Source organism: Toxorhynchites rutilus, chromosome 2 (assembly GCF_029784135.1).
Source record: "Toxorhynchites rutilus septentrionalis strain SRP chromosome 2, ASM2978413v1, whole genome shotgun sequence".
NCBI classification, from domain to species: domain Eukaryota; kingdom Metazoa; phylum Arthropoda; class Insecta; order Diptera; family Culicidae; genus Toxorhynchites; species Toxorhynchites rutilus.
Genome location: NC_073745.1, coordinates 47,542,925 through 47,558,025, shown reverse-complemented (window position 1 = coordinate 47,558,025; position 15,101 = coordinate 47,542,925).

Genomic DNA, 15,101 nt, shown 5'->3' with positions numbered 1-15,101 from the left:
GTTATACTTGCCAAAAATTCGAATTTTGTTATTTTTGATTGTGTTTTTTACATGGTTCCGGAACCGAGAGCGCTATATTTTTTTTTATTTATCGCTGAGGTTTTTCACATAACTTATCCAAAAACCATAGATGTGAATTTTATCGTTTTTGAGTCATGATTCTTCTAAGTCACATGTTTCCAGTTCAATATTCCTATGCGTCTAAACTGCCATGCGCCTACATCGATTATAGTTGTTCCAATATCAATACTCATTCAATACTCATTATAATTTCTAATCCTAGACAATCATGTGATTCTCTGAGACTTGTATCACTTTCGTTGATTGCTAAAATATATGAAAAATATGCATAGTTAGATTCCATAACACTGTCTTAGTGTGTTGAGTGTTGATAATGTAACTATGTTACAGTCACTATAAATCAATGTAGATGCACGGTAGCCTAGTCACGTAGAAATATTGAACGAATACTGGAAAAATGTTAACTTTGAAAAATCATAACTTAAAAAAATATAAATCACATCTATGATTCTTGAATACGAATTATAAAAGACTTCAGCTTTCAAGGAAAAAAACATAAAAAATTTAGCGTCATCTATGTCTAAAACATGTAAACTCTATAAAAACAAAAACAATCAGTATTCCCAAAACAAAATCCAATTTTTTTTCAGGTGCAATATTTTTTCTGAAAATGGTAGATAATTGGCTTTAATTAAAATGTCAATCATCTAAATTGGTTCAGTAATTCAAAAGTTATGAAGTTAAAAAATTCATTTTTGGAAATAAAGGGTAAAAATTGATTTTTCGGATATTAAATGTATAAATTAAAAAAAACATTTCTAATATTTTGTGATAAGGAACAAAAATACCAATTTCAACGAACATCTTAGCACTGCTATATCGGTTTGGCATGGAATGGTTTTTATACAGACAATTATGAAAACTAAACAAAAGTTTCGACCCTTAGAAAGGTTATTCGAAAAGCTTCGTTGTCGCTGCTGTCTGGCCGCTAACGCTTGCATTGAAATGGTTTGTTGCAATGTTTTTCGAGTTGAAGGTGCAGTTTCGACCTGGTTGAAAAAATGTTTTTTGCAACAGTGAGAACTGTTGAACCACCAATTGTGACCGGCCGTGTGACCAAGTAACAAAGGCTAAATGTGATTGATTTTTTTCCGTAGAAGCGGAACGTCGCGGTCATCACGGACGGTGGTACATATTTAACGCTGGATGGTAACGACTGGCATGAAACCAGCTACTTTACGTCCCCCACAAAGGAGGTAAGTTCCGACGTGAAGTACATTTCCCACACCAAGTTCCAAAAGAAGGTACTTCTGTGGCTATCCATCAGTGGAAACTGAATGGCAAGGACGCTCTTCTTCAGTTCGGGACTTGCGATGAACCGGGAGATTTACAGCACAAAGTACCTGCCAAAAGTTGCCTCCCTCAGCCAAAAATATCTTCCGGACGAGGTTTTGGTGTTTCGACCGGATCTGGCCTCCGTCCATTACGTGAAGATGTTGCTGGAGAAGATGTACCGCTTGAAGATAGATATTGGTTTTCCGAAGTCCACCAACGCTCCGAGCTGCGTCCCATCGAGAACTTCTGAGCAGGATTGAAGCGGAGGCTTAACTCCAACAATTTCCTGACGAAAACGGGAGAGGAACTGATAAATGAAGCTAAGAAAGAACTGAAAAACATGTCAACAAGTTTTCGACAGCAATAGGGAAAGTTCCGGTCAACTGCCATAAGCCAGGGCCAGGGCGTCGATATATTTTTGTAACATGGTCAATAAAATTATGTTTTATGGAAAATTTGTCCCATTGAGTTATCTTTTGTAGTTTTTTTTTATTTATCGTCATCCGAAAATAGCCCATTTTTTCAATACAAAGCAAAGGTGATCGATGAGTTGTGGATGACTTATTGGTGACATTTTTTCGATCCATCACAATTTTTGTGAATTCGAGCAATGTTTTCGGGTTTGAATTGCATTCAAAACCGGGTGTGAAAACGGTAAATACTGAAAAACTTCTTGAATATTCAATAAGTTCAGTGTTTCAGTGGTGCTCTAGATGGAAAAAATCATGTTATACGTAATGCTGAGAGTTAATTTGACAATCTAACCAAATTGACATTTAATGCGAATCGTCCGGCAATCAGTGCAAGCACTTATTTATCGGCTCCTGTCAGTAATTCCAAATATTTGTACATACTAAAAAGTTTCATTATGTTTTCCTTACAGCTATCGATCTTCGTGTGTGATTGTCCTTATATCCTTATTGTCTCCTTTATTTTTCCATTTGCCCTTCCATTTGCGGATCCCTTCTTAAGAATAAGATAAAATGCAAATACATATTAGACATAAGATAGGTTTAAGAATTGAGTGTGTTGAGTGTGATTGAGAGTGTGAGTTTGAACATTGTCAACACATCCTCATATCCCCTCCTTTTCCTGAAAAAAAAAATGTCACCCTTCTAAACTCGAGTCGACCGCATATTTCATATTATTTCTCCGTTATTTGGAATACATGTTTGATACAGAAAAGTAAATTTTCATTTATAATTTTAGATAATTATCACTTCATTCTACATTCGAAGCTTAATTCTGCAAACTCGAAATCTAATTGGACTAACAACAATGTCATTGAGGAACATTGTGGATATAAGAATTTTTTTTTTCGAACTTTCTCTCGAAGCTTTTAAAAAATTTCAAAACTTTTTCTCACCATAACACTGATTTATGGGCAGAGACGAATACAAAAACATAAAAACTGCTCAAATCAGACCATTCCTTCTTCGGATTCGGCACTTAGCAAAATTTATATGGAAGATGCAGGAGTGCGTAATTTCGCCTGAAAATCCATTTCCACTTTCAAACAAAGATCAATTTCCTTAGCACAAATATCCAATGGATTAACAAACGCTTATCATGATGTAATTCTCGAACATATGAGTATTCAATTTTTCGAATTTTCCGACCTTTTATCAGAGTGTTCTGGAAATTTTTCGAATTTTTTTTTTATCGACCCATATCGAACCATTCTGGAATATGATATAATGTAAAAGTTAACTTTAAGCTGATCCTGTCTGGACTTCGATTTATTTCACCAAGAAAGAAAAAATCATGCAAAGAAGGGTTATACGTTAAAATTCTTTAAACTGAACAATGATTTTAAGGTCACGACATGGGCATCAAAGGTTTATAAATTATGATTTGCAGAAGTAGCTGAATATGTGTGAGTCACGGTTCAATCTTTCTCTCACAGAAATATTACGATAAGCGTGAGAATAATGAGCAAGCAAAGTAAGCATCTTTCTTTTTTTGATTAAAAACTTTATTTATTTGTTTATGTTGAATTCAATTAATATTGAGAGATATCAAAGTATACAAAAGTGGAAGGTGGGTGGAAGGGAGAGTTTGAAATCGTACTTTCTGTGTCCACGTGGTATTTGGACAGCTCCTTTTAAAAATATATCCATCAACTTTGTCGAATGTGGATTGGGAATGCTGGATTCCCAATTAAAATTTTTAGAAAAAAAAAATTAAAATCAGTTACAATTAAAATTGGTCATACAAAATCATACACACACAAAATATAGAAAACAAAGTTGGGACTGGCTTACGAGGCTTATGTTCATGAGAAATTTAACGCAAAATCATCTATGAGTCAAATAAATTCGAAATTAATGTTTTCCGATTGAAAGTTTTTTAGAATAATTCACTTTCGTTTGTTCAAATATGTTCTTGTAGAAGTCATTCCACCGAATGGCAATCGTTTGTTGATTCATGCTACGAGTCATGACACCTAACACAATAACGATAAGACAGTCTAAGACACGTCGGCGAGAACGTGTTAAATGAAAAAAATAATAAAAAAAATTTTTAAAAAAATTTCCAAAAGATCAAAAAAGTTTATTTTTTTATACAGGGTGGACTCGATTATATACACACTCCAATTTCTCTTCACTGTATATAATGAAAGAAAAATGGAAGGTGTATATAATCGAGTTCGCCCTGTATTGAAAAAAACTTATTTGATGTTTTGAAAATTTTATGAATTTTCATAAAACAATATGAAAAAAAACTTGATTAAAATTTGTTTTTTCTCAAAATGGTAATATAATAAATGTCTCAACATTTTATGAAATACAATATCTCACAAGGGCATGAAAAAACTTATGAGAAATAGTTGTTGTGTTTTGAAGATAGTTTTATTTTGATGGTTATTTCCATATGTAACAGAAATTTATGTTTTCATCATTAATGAAATTGCTCTTCTGCGATTTATTCAATGTAAATTCTCGACAAAGAAGTTAGATTATAATTGAAATTTAACCTCAGCTATCAACATGCAGGGAACTGTTCAACAAAACAATTAAACTAAACTATATTCAACTGTCGTAACATCCACAGATGAAATTCACAAGCCCTGACGAATCAAGCCGCAATGCGGACAAGACACAAACTGAATGAAACGGGAGTTTGTCATAATGATATCTGCTAAATGTAAATATAACAACACAATTGTTGTGCAGCAAAGTCGGAAAATAATACAACCCTGTGTCAATCATGCGAAAACATAAACAAACATCACGAGTTTTGGAGCTGCGAAAACTCGGACTCCGACAATAAATTTGAAACTGGTAGGAGAAAATATGCTAAATAGACATTTAATAAACGCTAGCGAAAATACAGCACAGGCGCGTATGTTTGACTGACTGAATAACGAACGAGCGAACGTCATGCTTAATTTTTCGTCCTTCGACCTTGGCTCTGGCAGTCGCCGGTGGAAGGAGGTCTATATCTCATTTTATCATTCCGCTAATACGCACCCACACAGCCACACAGCAAGGTGGCGCTAAATGAATGACACCGGAGGGAATCATTAGCATATTATAAAATTAAATTTCCCTTTTTTCGTTCTCTGTTTTGCTGGAACAGCCCCAGCTGACCGTCGAAAATTGAAACAGCCCAGCCCGGGGACGACTCGAACCACTTTACATCTTATTCTACGTTTTTTGTGAACACAGCAAACAGCAAATCTTGTTTTGCTTGCATTAAATCGAAAAATTCAAAGTCGGAATCTAATTATACTAGGAATAGGTCTCCAGCCGCATCTGAAACGAGATGTGCCATTTGTGTGTGCTTCAGCTTGACCATGCCACAAAAAGGGTATCTCTTATCTTTGTATCTCTCTCCCTTTCGCATCCTCCCACACACAAAGTTGCAGTACGGTACAGTTCAGTACACACAGGAAACCATAAATTGGACCACATTCCACAATCCCTGTGGATTGGCCCCGGGTACCCGAAGTAAGTATTTGCGGCTGACAGCAAACCGACGAAGATGAACATTATTTGTTTGTCTGTTTGTTTTGCATACGACGACTTCAGGAAGGACACACTTTCGGTCGGACTGCGCCGAGGGGGGTTCACGGTGGTTGACGAAATTTATGACGAGTGGCGCCTAAGCTAGTCCGTCAAATGCAGCAGTCTATCGTTGTTTGGCTAACTTCCAGTGGGAGTGGGCCGGGACAAATGGACTATTTTTCAATCAGAATTTACAACGTTTCCAGTTTAGGTTAACAACGCAATTATGCGATGGAATTATAAACTTCATTTATCATTCTTTTTTTTTTTTGTTGTGTGTGGCTCAGCGCGGAATTATCGCAGTAATAATAATTTGATCACAATGGTGCGGAAATCGCGTGGTACAGATTGCATCGTGTCACAAATGGTTCACCAATGTTATCATAACCTTCCCACATATGTCAAGGATGATTTATACGAATTCCTGTTCCTGTTCCATTCCAGTTACTGGTTTTGTAAAATGCATTCATTTTGTAAAAATTATACTGGTTAAGCATGATTTTCTCGTACTCTCATCCGCTGTAATTATTGGGAAAGGTATGACAATTCCACCAATAAGCGAAAGCAATGATTGCCATGTTAGTTATTAGCTGTGCAATAGGGAAAAAAGTTATTCAGTTTATTTTATTGTCATGCAAAAGTTACCGATGTAAATATTACAGCGTTGATTTTTTAAATCAACACCATGATTCCGATCACACATTTCATGTAGTTTTAGTATGATGCAAGAATTATGGGGCCAAACTACTGATAAAATATTTACAGTGACTTTGTAAATCTCAACGGTTAATAATAATCTGTACTGCCTGTTTTTTTTTTTTTTTATATAAATCGTTTATTTTTACAGGCTCAGTTACATTAGTTTAAAGGAGCCGAATTCTTAAGTATATGTTTTAAAACTATACATAAATAATTTTCCTAACACTATGGTTAGTAAGGTGGAAAACCGATTACTCGCGGTTTACTCGAGTTTAGAGGGTGACATCTTTCAGGAAAGGGATGGGATATAAGGGAATTGTTACAATGTTGATGATCACACTCGATTCTTAAATCTATTGTATATTTACATTTCAACTTATTTTACTGTTTATACCATGGGGGCCAATCGCTCGCAATGGATGAAAAGGAGGGTATAAGGACATAGGTACAATCACACACGAAGATCGATAGCTTTAAGGAAAACATATATTTGGGTCATGTAATCAAGGTCTAACCGAGCCAACACATCTCTCACCGGCACATTGGGCTGTCTTCCTCGGGCCCGAAGGGAGTTTTCTAAATTCGATCTGGCGACAAGATACATCTCGCACGACCAAACAACATGCTCGATGTCGTGATAACCTTGACCACAGACGCAGAGATTGTTGCTGGAAAGATTGAAACGAAAGAGAAGCGCATCTAACGAACAGTGATTGGACATGAGTCGGGAGAAGGTGCGAATAAAGTCCCGACTCAAGTCCAGACTTTTGAACCACGGTTTGAGGCTAACCTTAGGGATAATCGAGTGAAACCACCGGCCCAATTCATCTTCGTTCCATTTGCGTTGCCAGTTAGCGATGGTATTTTTACGGACTAAAGAAAAAAATTCATTGAAGGCGATTTGACGCTGGTAAATGTCGCCTTCAATCGCACCTACCTTTGCTAATGAGTCAGCCCTCTCATTACCCGGAATTGAGCAATGTGAAGGGACCCAGACAAAGGTAATGACATAACAGCGTCTGGATAAAGCACTCAAAATTTCTCGTATTCTCTCAAGGAAGTACGGCGAGTGCTTTTCCGGCCTCACTGAACGGATAGCTTCGACAGAGCTAAGACTATCCGTTACAATGTAATAGTGTTCAACAGGTCGTGAGGCGACGCTGTCCAGCGCCCAGTATATCGCTGCCAATTCAGCAATATACACTGAGCAAGGATTCTGAAGACTGTGGGAGGTGCTAAAAATTTCGTTGAACACTCCAAATCCTGTGGACTCATTCATAGAGGACCCATCAGTAAAGTACATATTATCACAATTGATACCCCCATACTTTGAATCGAAGATCGTTGGAGCGATCCTCGATCGTTGATAATCTGAATATCCATGGATATCCTGTTTCATGGACAGATCAAAATGCACAGAGGAATTGATGTAGTCAGGAAAACAAACACGGTTGGGAATATACGAAGAAGGATCAACCTGCATGGAGATGAATTCATGATATGAACTCATGAATCCGGAGTGAAAATTTAGCTCGATCAGCTGCTCAAAATTCCCGATCACCAATGGGTTCATAACCTTACACCGGATGAGGAACCGAAGAGATAATAAATTGAAGCGATCTTTTAGTGGGAGTAGGCCTGCCAAAACCTCGAGACTCATGGTATGCGTTGAGGGCATACATCCCAACGCAATACGGAGACAAAGATACTGAATTCGCTCGAGTTTAATGAGGTGTGTTTTGGCAGCTGATTGAAAACAGAAACTGCCATACTCCATCACTGAGAGAATAGTTGTTCGATACAACATTATAAGATCTTCGGGATGGGCTCCCCACCAGGTGCCGGTAATTGTACGGAGAAAGTTTATTCTTTGTTGACATTTTTTACTCAGATACCTCATATGGACCCCCCAAGTACATTTGGAGTCGAACCAGACCCCAAGATACTTGAATGACATAGCATGAGTGATCGGTTTACCCAAAAGTTGAAGCTTTGGTTTTGCTGGTCTATGCTTCCTAGAAAAAACCACCATCTCTGTTTTCTCCGTGGAGAATTCGATCCCTAGCCCAATGGCCCAGGTTGAAAAATTGTTCAAAGTATCTTGTAAGGGTCCTTGCAGGTCGGATTCGTTTGATCCTACGACAGACACCACTCCATCATCTGCAAGTTGTCTTAGGCTGCAATTTTGTGTAAGGCAATTGTCGATGTCGCTTACATAGAAGTTGTACAAAAGGGGGCTTAAACATGAGCCCTGGGGGAGGCCCATGTAAGAGAACCGACTTACTGCCGAATCTCCGTGAGAAAAGTTCAAATGTTTCTCACAAAGCAAGTTATATAACATATTATTCAATAGAGGCGGCAGACCCCGAGAGTGTAATTTGTCTGACAAAACCTCTATTGAAACAGAATCAAAGGCCCCCTTTATGTCCAAGAATACTGAAGCCATTTGTTTTTTTTCGGCGTAAGCCATTTGAATTTCTGAAGAAAGCAACGCAAGACAATCATTCGTCCCCTTGCCCCTGCGGAACCCATATTGTGTATCTGAGAGTAAGGCATTCGTTTCAACCCAACGATCAAGGCGAAACAAGATCATTTTCTCCAACAATTTCCGTATACAAGACAGCATTGCTATTGGGCGGTACGAATTGAAGTCGGACGCGGGTTTTCCGGGTTTTTGAATAGCTATAACTCGTACTTGTCTCCAATCATCCGGAACAACATTATGCTCCAGAAACTTATTGAATAAATTCAACAAGCGATGTTTGGCCACATCGGGGAGGTTTTTTAACAAGTTGAACCTAATTCTATCCGATCCTGGAGCCGAATTGTTACTTGAAAGGAGAGCAAGAGAGAATTCTACCATCGAAAACTCGGAATCAAGATCGCACCTATCTTGTGGTATATCTCGAACAATTCTTTGCACGGGAGCGAAATCGGGACAAACCTTTCGCGCAAAATTAAAAATCCATCGATGTGAATGTTCCTCGCTTTCATTCGATGAAGAGCGATTTCTCATGTTTCGAGCCACTTTCCATAATTTTTTCATTGACGTTTCTCGTGACAAACCTCCCACGAAATTTCGCCAATAAGCACGTTTTTTACCTTTGATCAAGTTTTTAAATTGATTTTCAAGGTCTAAATACGTTTGAAAATTGTCAATGGTTCCTCGTTTCCGAAAAGCTTTAAATGCATTCGATTTTTCTACATAAAGCTTTGAACATTGGCTATCCCACCATGGATTGGGAGGCCTTCGGTGAATGGTGGAACCTGGGATGGGTTTCGTTTGAGCGCGAACCGCGCTGTCATGGATCAAACGAGAAAGGAAGTTATACTCCTCCAATGGAGGTAAACCATCTCTGGAATTGATGGCTAGAGTAATCGCGTCCGCATATTTTTTCCAGTCAATGTGTCTTGTGAGGTCATATGCCATGTTTATAGATTCAGAAGAATTCGACCCAATGGTGATGGAAATTTTGATTGGCAAGTGATCACTACCGTTGGGGTCCTGGATTACATTCCACTTGCAATCTAACGATAGTGAATTCGAGCAAAGCGAGAGGTCAAGAGCACTTGGGTTAGCAGGAGGTTTAGGAACACGTGTTGTTTCCCCAGTATTCAAAACGGTCATATTGAAGCTGTTACAAAGGTCATATATCAACGATGAACGATTGTCGTCGTACTGTTCCCCCCAGGCAGTTCCGTGAGAGTTGAAGTCTCCCAAGATCAATCGTGGCTCAGGAAGGAGTGAGCACATGTCAACAAGTTGTTTGCGGCTAACCGCAGCTCTCGGAGGCCAATACAAGCTGACAATACAGAGGTCTTTGCCTTTAATGTTTGCATGACAAGCAACAGCTTCGATCCCTCCAATAGGTGGAAGGTCAATTCGGAAAAATGAGTGGCACTTATTGATCCCCAATAGCACCCCTCCGTATCTGTCATCACGGTCCAAGCGTATAATATTAAAATCGTGGAAAGAGAGATCATCTCGCGAAGAAAGCCAAGTTTCGGACAGAGCAAAAACATCACAATTGAACTTATGAATTAAAAATTTGAATGCATCCAATTTAGGGATAAGACTACGACAATTCCACTGTAAAACAGTGATATCTCCGACCTCTCTATTCAAATTAGACATCAAGAGAGATAATCATTGCAAGGAGGGGCCATGTTTGCATCAATTGTTGCAAAATTGTCTTTAGTACTGGAAGCATTGAGATGACAATGGTTCTGATGGAATCGGAAACATTAAAACACGTGAAGATTTGATCCACAAGGTCAGTCAACTTTATAAATCCCGATTGGGAAGTTGAGCTGGACGCAAAAAAAGGGACAGTTGGGGTTTTTGATGTCCCCTCGAGTGCTGGGTCGTTCGAAGGTGAACTATTCCCACGGAAGCCAGGAGGAACCTGATTTTGCTTGTCCGCTGCTCTCGATATTTTAGGCAAGCTAACATGGGGTACCACCGATGGGACTTGTCGTTGAACTTTGGGAGTGGACACATTTTTGCGCCGGGAATTCCCTTTGAAAATAAACGGTGTGCCCTCGTTAGCTGTATCCGCTTCCAATTCGTCAACTGGCAGTGAAGCAAAGACATTGTTTGTTGGTAATGGTTGTTGTTGAGCCAGTGGGGAAGCGCCCTTTAAGATATCCGCGAAAGTGCGTTTCGAGCGTTCCTTCAAAGAGCGCTTTTGTTTATCCCAGCGACTCTTGTAAGTTTCACAAGCTGAGAGCACGTGTGGGGATCCCCCGCAATATGGACACTTATGCTCAGTCGCACTGCAGGATTTCCCCTCATGTTGCTCTCCGCATGTGGCACAGCGCTCCTTGTTGGCGCAATAAGCTGCTGTATGACCAACTGACTTGCATTTGTTGCAAGTCATGGGCTTTGGCACGAAGAGTCGCACCGGCAGCCTCAATTTGTCCACCATAACGTAGTCAGGGAGGGCGGCACCAGCAAAAGTGACTCGAAACGAGTCGTACGGCGTAAATTTCTTTTCTACTCCTTCCTGGGTAACTTTTCCAAGTTGGCGACATTCCAAGATTTTGACTTCCATCGAAGGAAGCCTCTTGAACCTGCCAACTCCCATACTTTCTATAGTTTTGCACGTCAGACCCGTTTTAGATATAACGCCCCCAATTTCTACGTTATGGGAGGGAATAAAAACTCGATATTCGAGGATGAAATGCTTATCAGCAACAATATCGTTCGCGTCCTTTCGGTTAGTCACGACAACTCGCAGTTTGTTCGGTCTTACTTTGCAAATTTCCGAAACAGAGGTGTATCTTTTCAGATCTGTCATAATCTGTACGACCTTCAAGGCTTTACCATTAGGTTTGGGCCGGAAAAAAACAACCCAAGGACCAGCGTCAGGCGCATCGTCCGGATAAACCCTGACACGGGGAGCGGAAACAATAGGAGAGGAATTCGAGGACAAGGTTTGAGTGGGGACAGTAACATCAGAGGGGGGGAGGGATGTCGATGATTGGGTGGAAGTATTGGAGGAATCAGGGGAAAGGTTTGCAATCTTTTTTTTGGAGGGGGGCTTGGTAGTGTGAGTTGACTCGTCCCCAGAAGAAGAATCTTCGGGCATAGGAGTCCGTTTAAGGGACTTACTACACCCTGCTTGAGCAAGCGAGGGGGAGTCTGAAATGTCCATGTCTAGACCCCCACCCTCCTCCATTCTTAGAACGAACGATTATTATCTTTACAATTTTTTTATCTCACTTGTAAAAAAAAAAAAACTTAAATAAAATAAAAATAATCACATAAATTTGTTGTTCCGATATGCGCTCTGTTACCCTATTAAGGGAGACACAAAAGTCACGCGCTACGGAGACAACACAATAGCAGAAGTTATTGTTGTACTCAACTGAGCGTCAACCACGTGTTGACGATGCCGTTATGGTTATTGATCCACTACAGACGCCGATCCAGACCACTGCAGAGGCGCTGCTTCCTCGGTTCTGGCTGCTTTGGGCACTTTGGGCACTAATTCACCACAGAACACACGAGAAAAAAAAACCAACTCGTTGGGGAGAAGAGAAAAAAAAAACTTCGAGAACAATGCTTGAGGAGTGATGAATAGCACATCCAGCTCCATCAAGTTGTTAGCGAGGAATGTGTACTGCCTGTTGGGAATGATCTAAAACTGGTCGGATAATGCTAAGCTATAGCTACGATTCAAATTCAAATTTCAGGAACACAATCGCGCGAACAATCCTCTTTTTAAATTCAATGCACTTTATTCTATAGGACGGGATTCTTGGACAACAAAAAGAATTCTGCTATATTTCAATAAGCTTTCAATCCTTTCATCAGTTTTTGAGTTGTATTCAAATCTGCCTCTCCATTCAACCTGGCATCACTCCGCCACTACAACTCCACCCCGACATGTGCCTCGTTGCCCGCATACACAGTCTTATTTTGGGATCCATATAAAGTGAAACGTAAACTTGATTTCTGATGCAAAAAAGTAGATGGGCCACACCATTAATGGATGGCTCAATAGTTTACCCAACTCATCTAATTTTTTCCGATGAAAGAGAGGAATGAATTCAGTCTAGGGAGTTCACTTCAATATGCCGCGAAGTTCATTTAACGGTGAAAAATTAAACAAACATGGACCGTCGTAAAGCAGTCATCGACGAAAGGGCCGAAATGACTTTTGATTTGAGAATTGTTGGTAAGTACGTTGTAACGCCTGATAACTGTCCAATTTGTTTAACTGAATACGTCGATTTCGGGCAATGATTGCATTGATGAATCGATGAGCGGGTATCAGACATGCCAGGTCGTTTTGGATCTGGGCGAGAATTTATCGAGGCTTCAATCTTCTTGAGGATTGTGCTGAGATCTTCGAAATAGATCCGGGCGATTAACAGATGGCGATGTGGGCGTTCCTTGGCCACTTTAATTGTGGTCTCCCATAGGTCACCGGAGCAGGGTGCTCTCGATGGCCTGAAGTGCCATATGAATCCTTCGCTGGCACAGGGTGATTGAATGTTGAGGATTTCTTCTTGTGTATGATAGAAGGTAGATTTGCTACGAAAAACTATGTTTCTTTCCACGGGGAGACTACACTGTTTTTGAATTTATGTATATATCAGATGTTCTAGATCCATTTCAATCACGACTGGTGCAATGTTCATAGCAAGAAATCCCACCCTAAATTGTTTGTAGAGTACATGATTTATAACATCAGATGTTGTAGATCCTTCAAAACATTCTAGAGCTCAGAAGGTCAATTTATCAATTTGCTCCATTGACTTTAATTGATATGAACATAAAATCCAAGCAAGCTTGCTCCCGTTTACATCAACCTGACCGAATGAATGGTCTAGTTTTGCTATATAACCTTCAAGGCATCTAGTATCACACATGGCAACAGTGTCCGTGACGATTTTCGTTGCGAATAACATTTTGGAAGTGGAACACTCAAAAGATAATAATTTTTAATGTGTTATTATTAATTTTATCTTAAAATTTATAATAATATTTAATATTTATATAACTAGATTGATTTTACAAAATAAATTGAAGTTCTTTAACCGCTCTACAATTTGTTCTTTGACGCACAACTTCTTTCTTTCTTAATTTGGCTGCAATATCGATATAAACAATTCATGGTGAAAATTCAAGCAAAATCTTCAAAAATCACGATTTTTACCCCACTGTACATGTAATAGCCACTTAAACTTCACCTTAACGTTGAAAGGTTACATTTCTTCATGAAATGAGCCAAATTTAAAATATATAAAAAAAAATTCCAAACTGTATATAGTCGAGTCCAAAATGGTATATAATCGAGACTGTATATAATCGAGTCCGACCTGTATTGGAATATTATTGTGGGACTTAATCAAAAAAATCTTACATGATTCCAATACATAGATTACTGCTATCAGATAAATCAGTGCAGGGAGATGTCAATTTTACAGTTTTTCTGGTTTTGTTTCAGCTCTCATTCGTTTCAATTTCCACATGTACCTATTCGAATGTTTACAAACCATGCGAAAATGTCAAACCGAAGGAAAGGATAGGCGTCGAGTGTTGATTTGATTTTTATTTCACATTCTTCGTGAAAGCGAAGAAGATAACAAAAAATTTATCAAACGAACATTACAACGAAACATTACAGAAATGTCAAAATTCGCGTTAGATGAAAAGAATAGATGATAGAGTCTGCGACAATCTTCTATCGGCGATTTTCGGGGACGAGAAGCAACAAATACGAGATTCTTCATGATTTACCCAAATAAAACCGTATTTTCTAGAGGTTTTAGAGGAAAAGATCCTCAAATATTATTTCACAGTGATGTTCGAGTGGAGGGAAACGTCATTTTGATCTGCTCGAATGTGTCATTAAATAATTGCTTACTATGCCATTTCATGAACTAAATGTAAATACTACACGAAGTTTAAATTATTATTTGAATCATTATCCATAACCGATCCGAAATGGTCCAGGAAGCGTATTTAAGTAGAAATTTTTAAAATAATCGATTTTGCGATGCAGAACTTGTCTGTATCTTATTTCTACTGAAAGTTATTGATATTTTTTTTACAAGAAATACACCACTTTTATTTGTTTTTCGTTCTTTCCGAAGCATCCAACCGTACATTGTGTGGCAGGACATGCACAGGGATACGCTTATTGCTCTATGACTGACTTTTGATTTGTAAAAGGTGTTAGCAATTTTGTATGCCGTTTCATTGATTTTTGGCCTTTTCATGAATTTCGCTTTGTATTCTGTTGTCCGCCGAACACTATACTTACATTTCGGGGTTGTCTCCGGGTCGCAATCCGAATCAGAAGACATTCCGATAAAGTTAAGTTGCGCATGATTTTTACGTCATCGCTGAACAATGAATGAAATTGAATATCTATCGCAGTGCCACCCGTGGTGATAATTAGAAATATGGACTTATGGAGTTTCTCAAACAAACGACTATTTGAAACACCAATTAAAAGGGGTTCGTTAAACTAACTTTTTCTGCAATTTTGATAGTCAATGTAGGGACCCTCAAGGACTCCA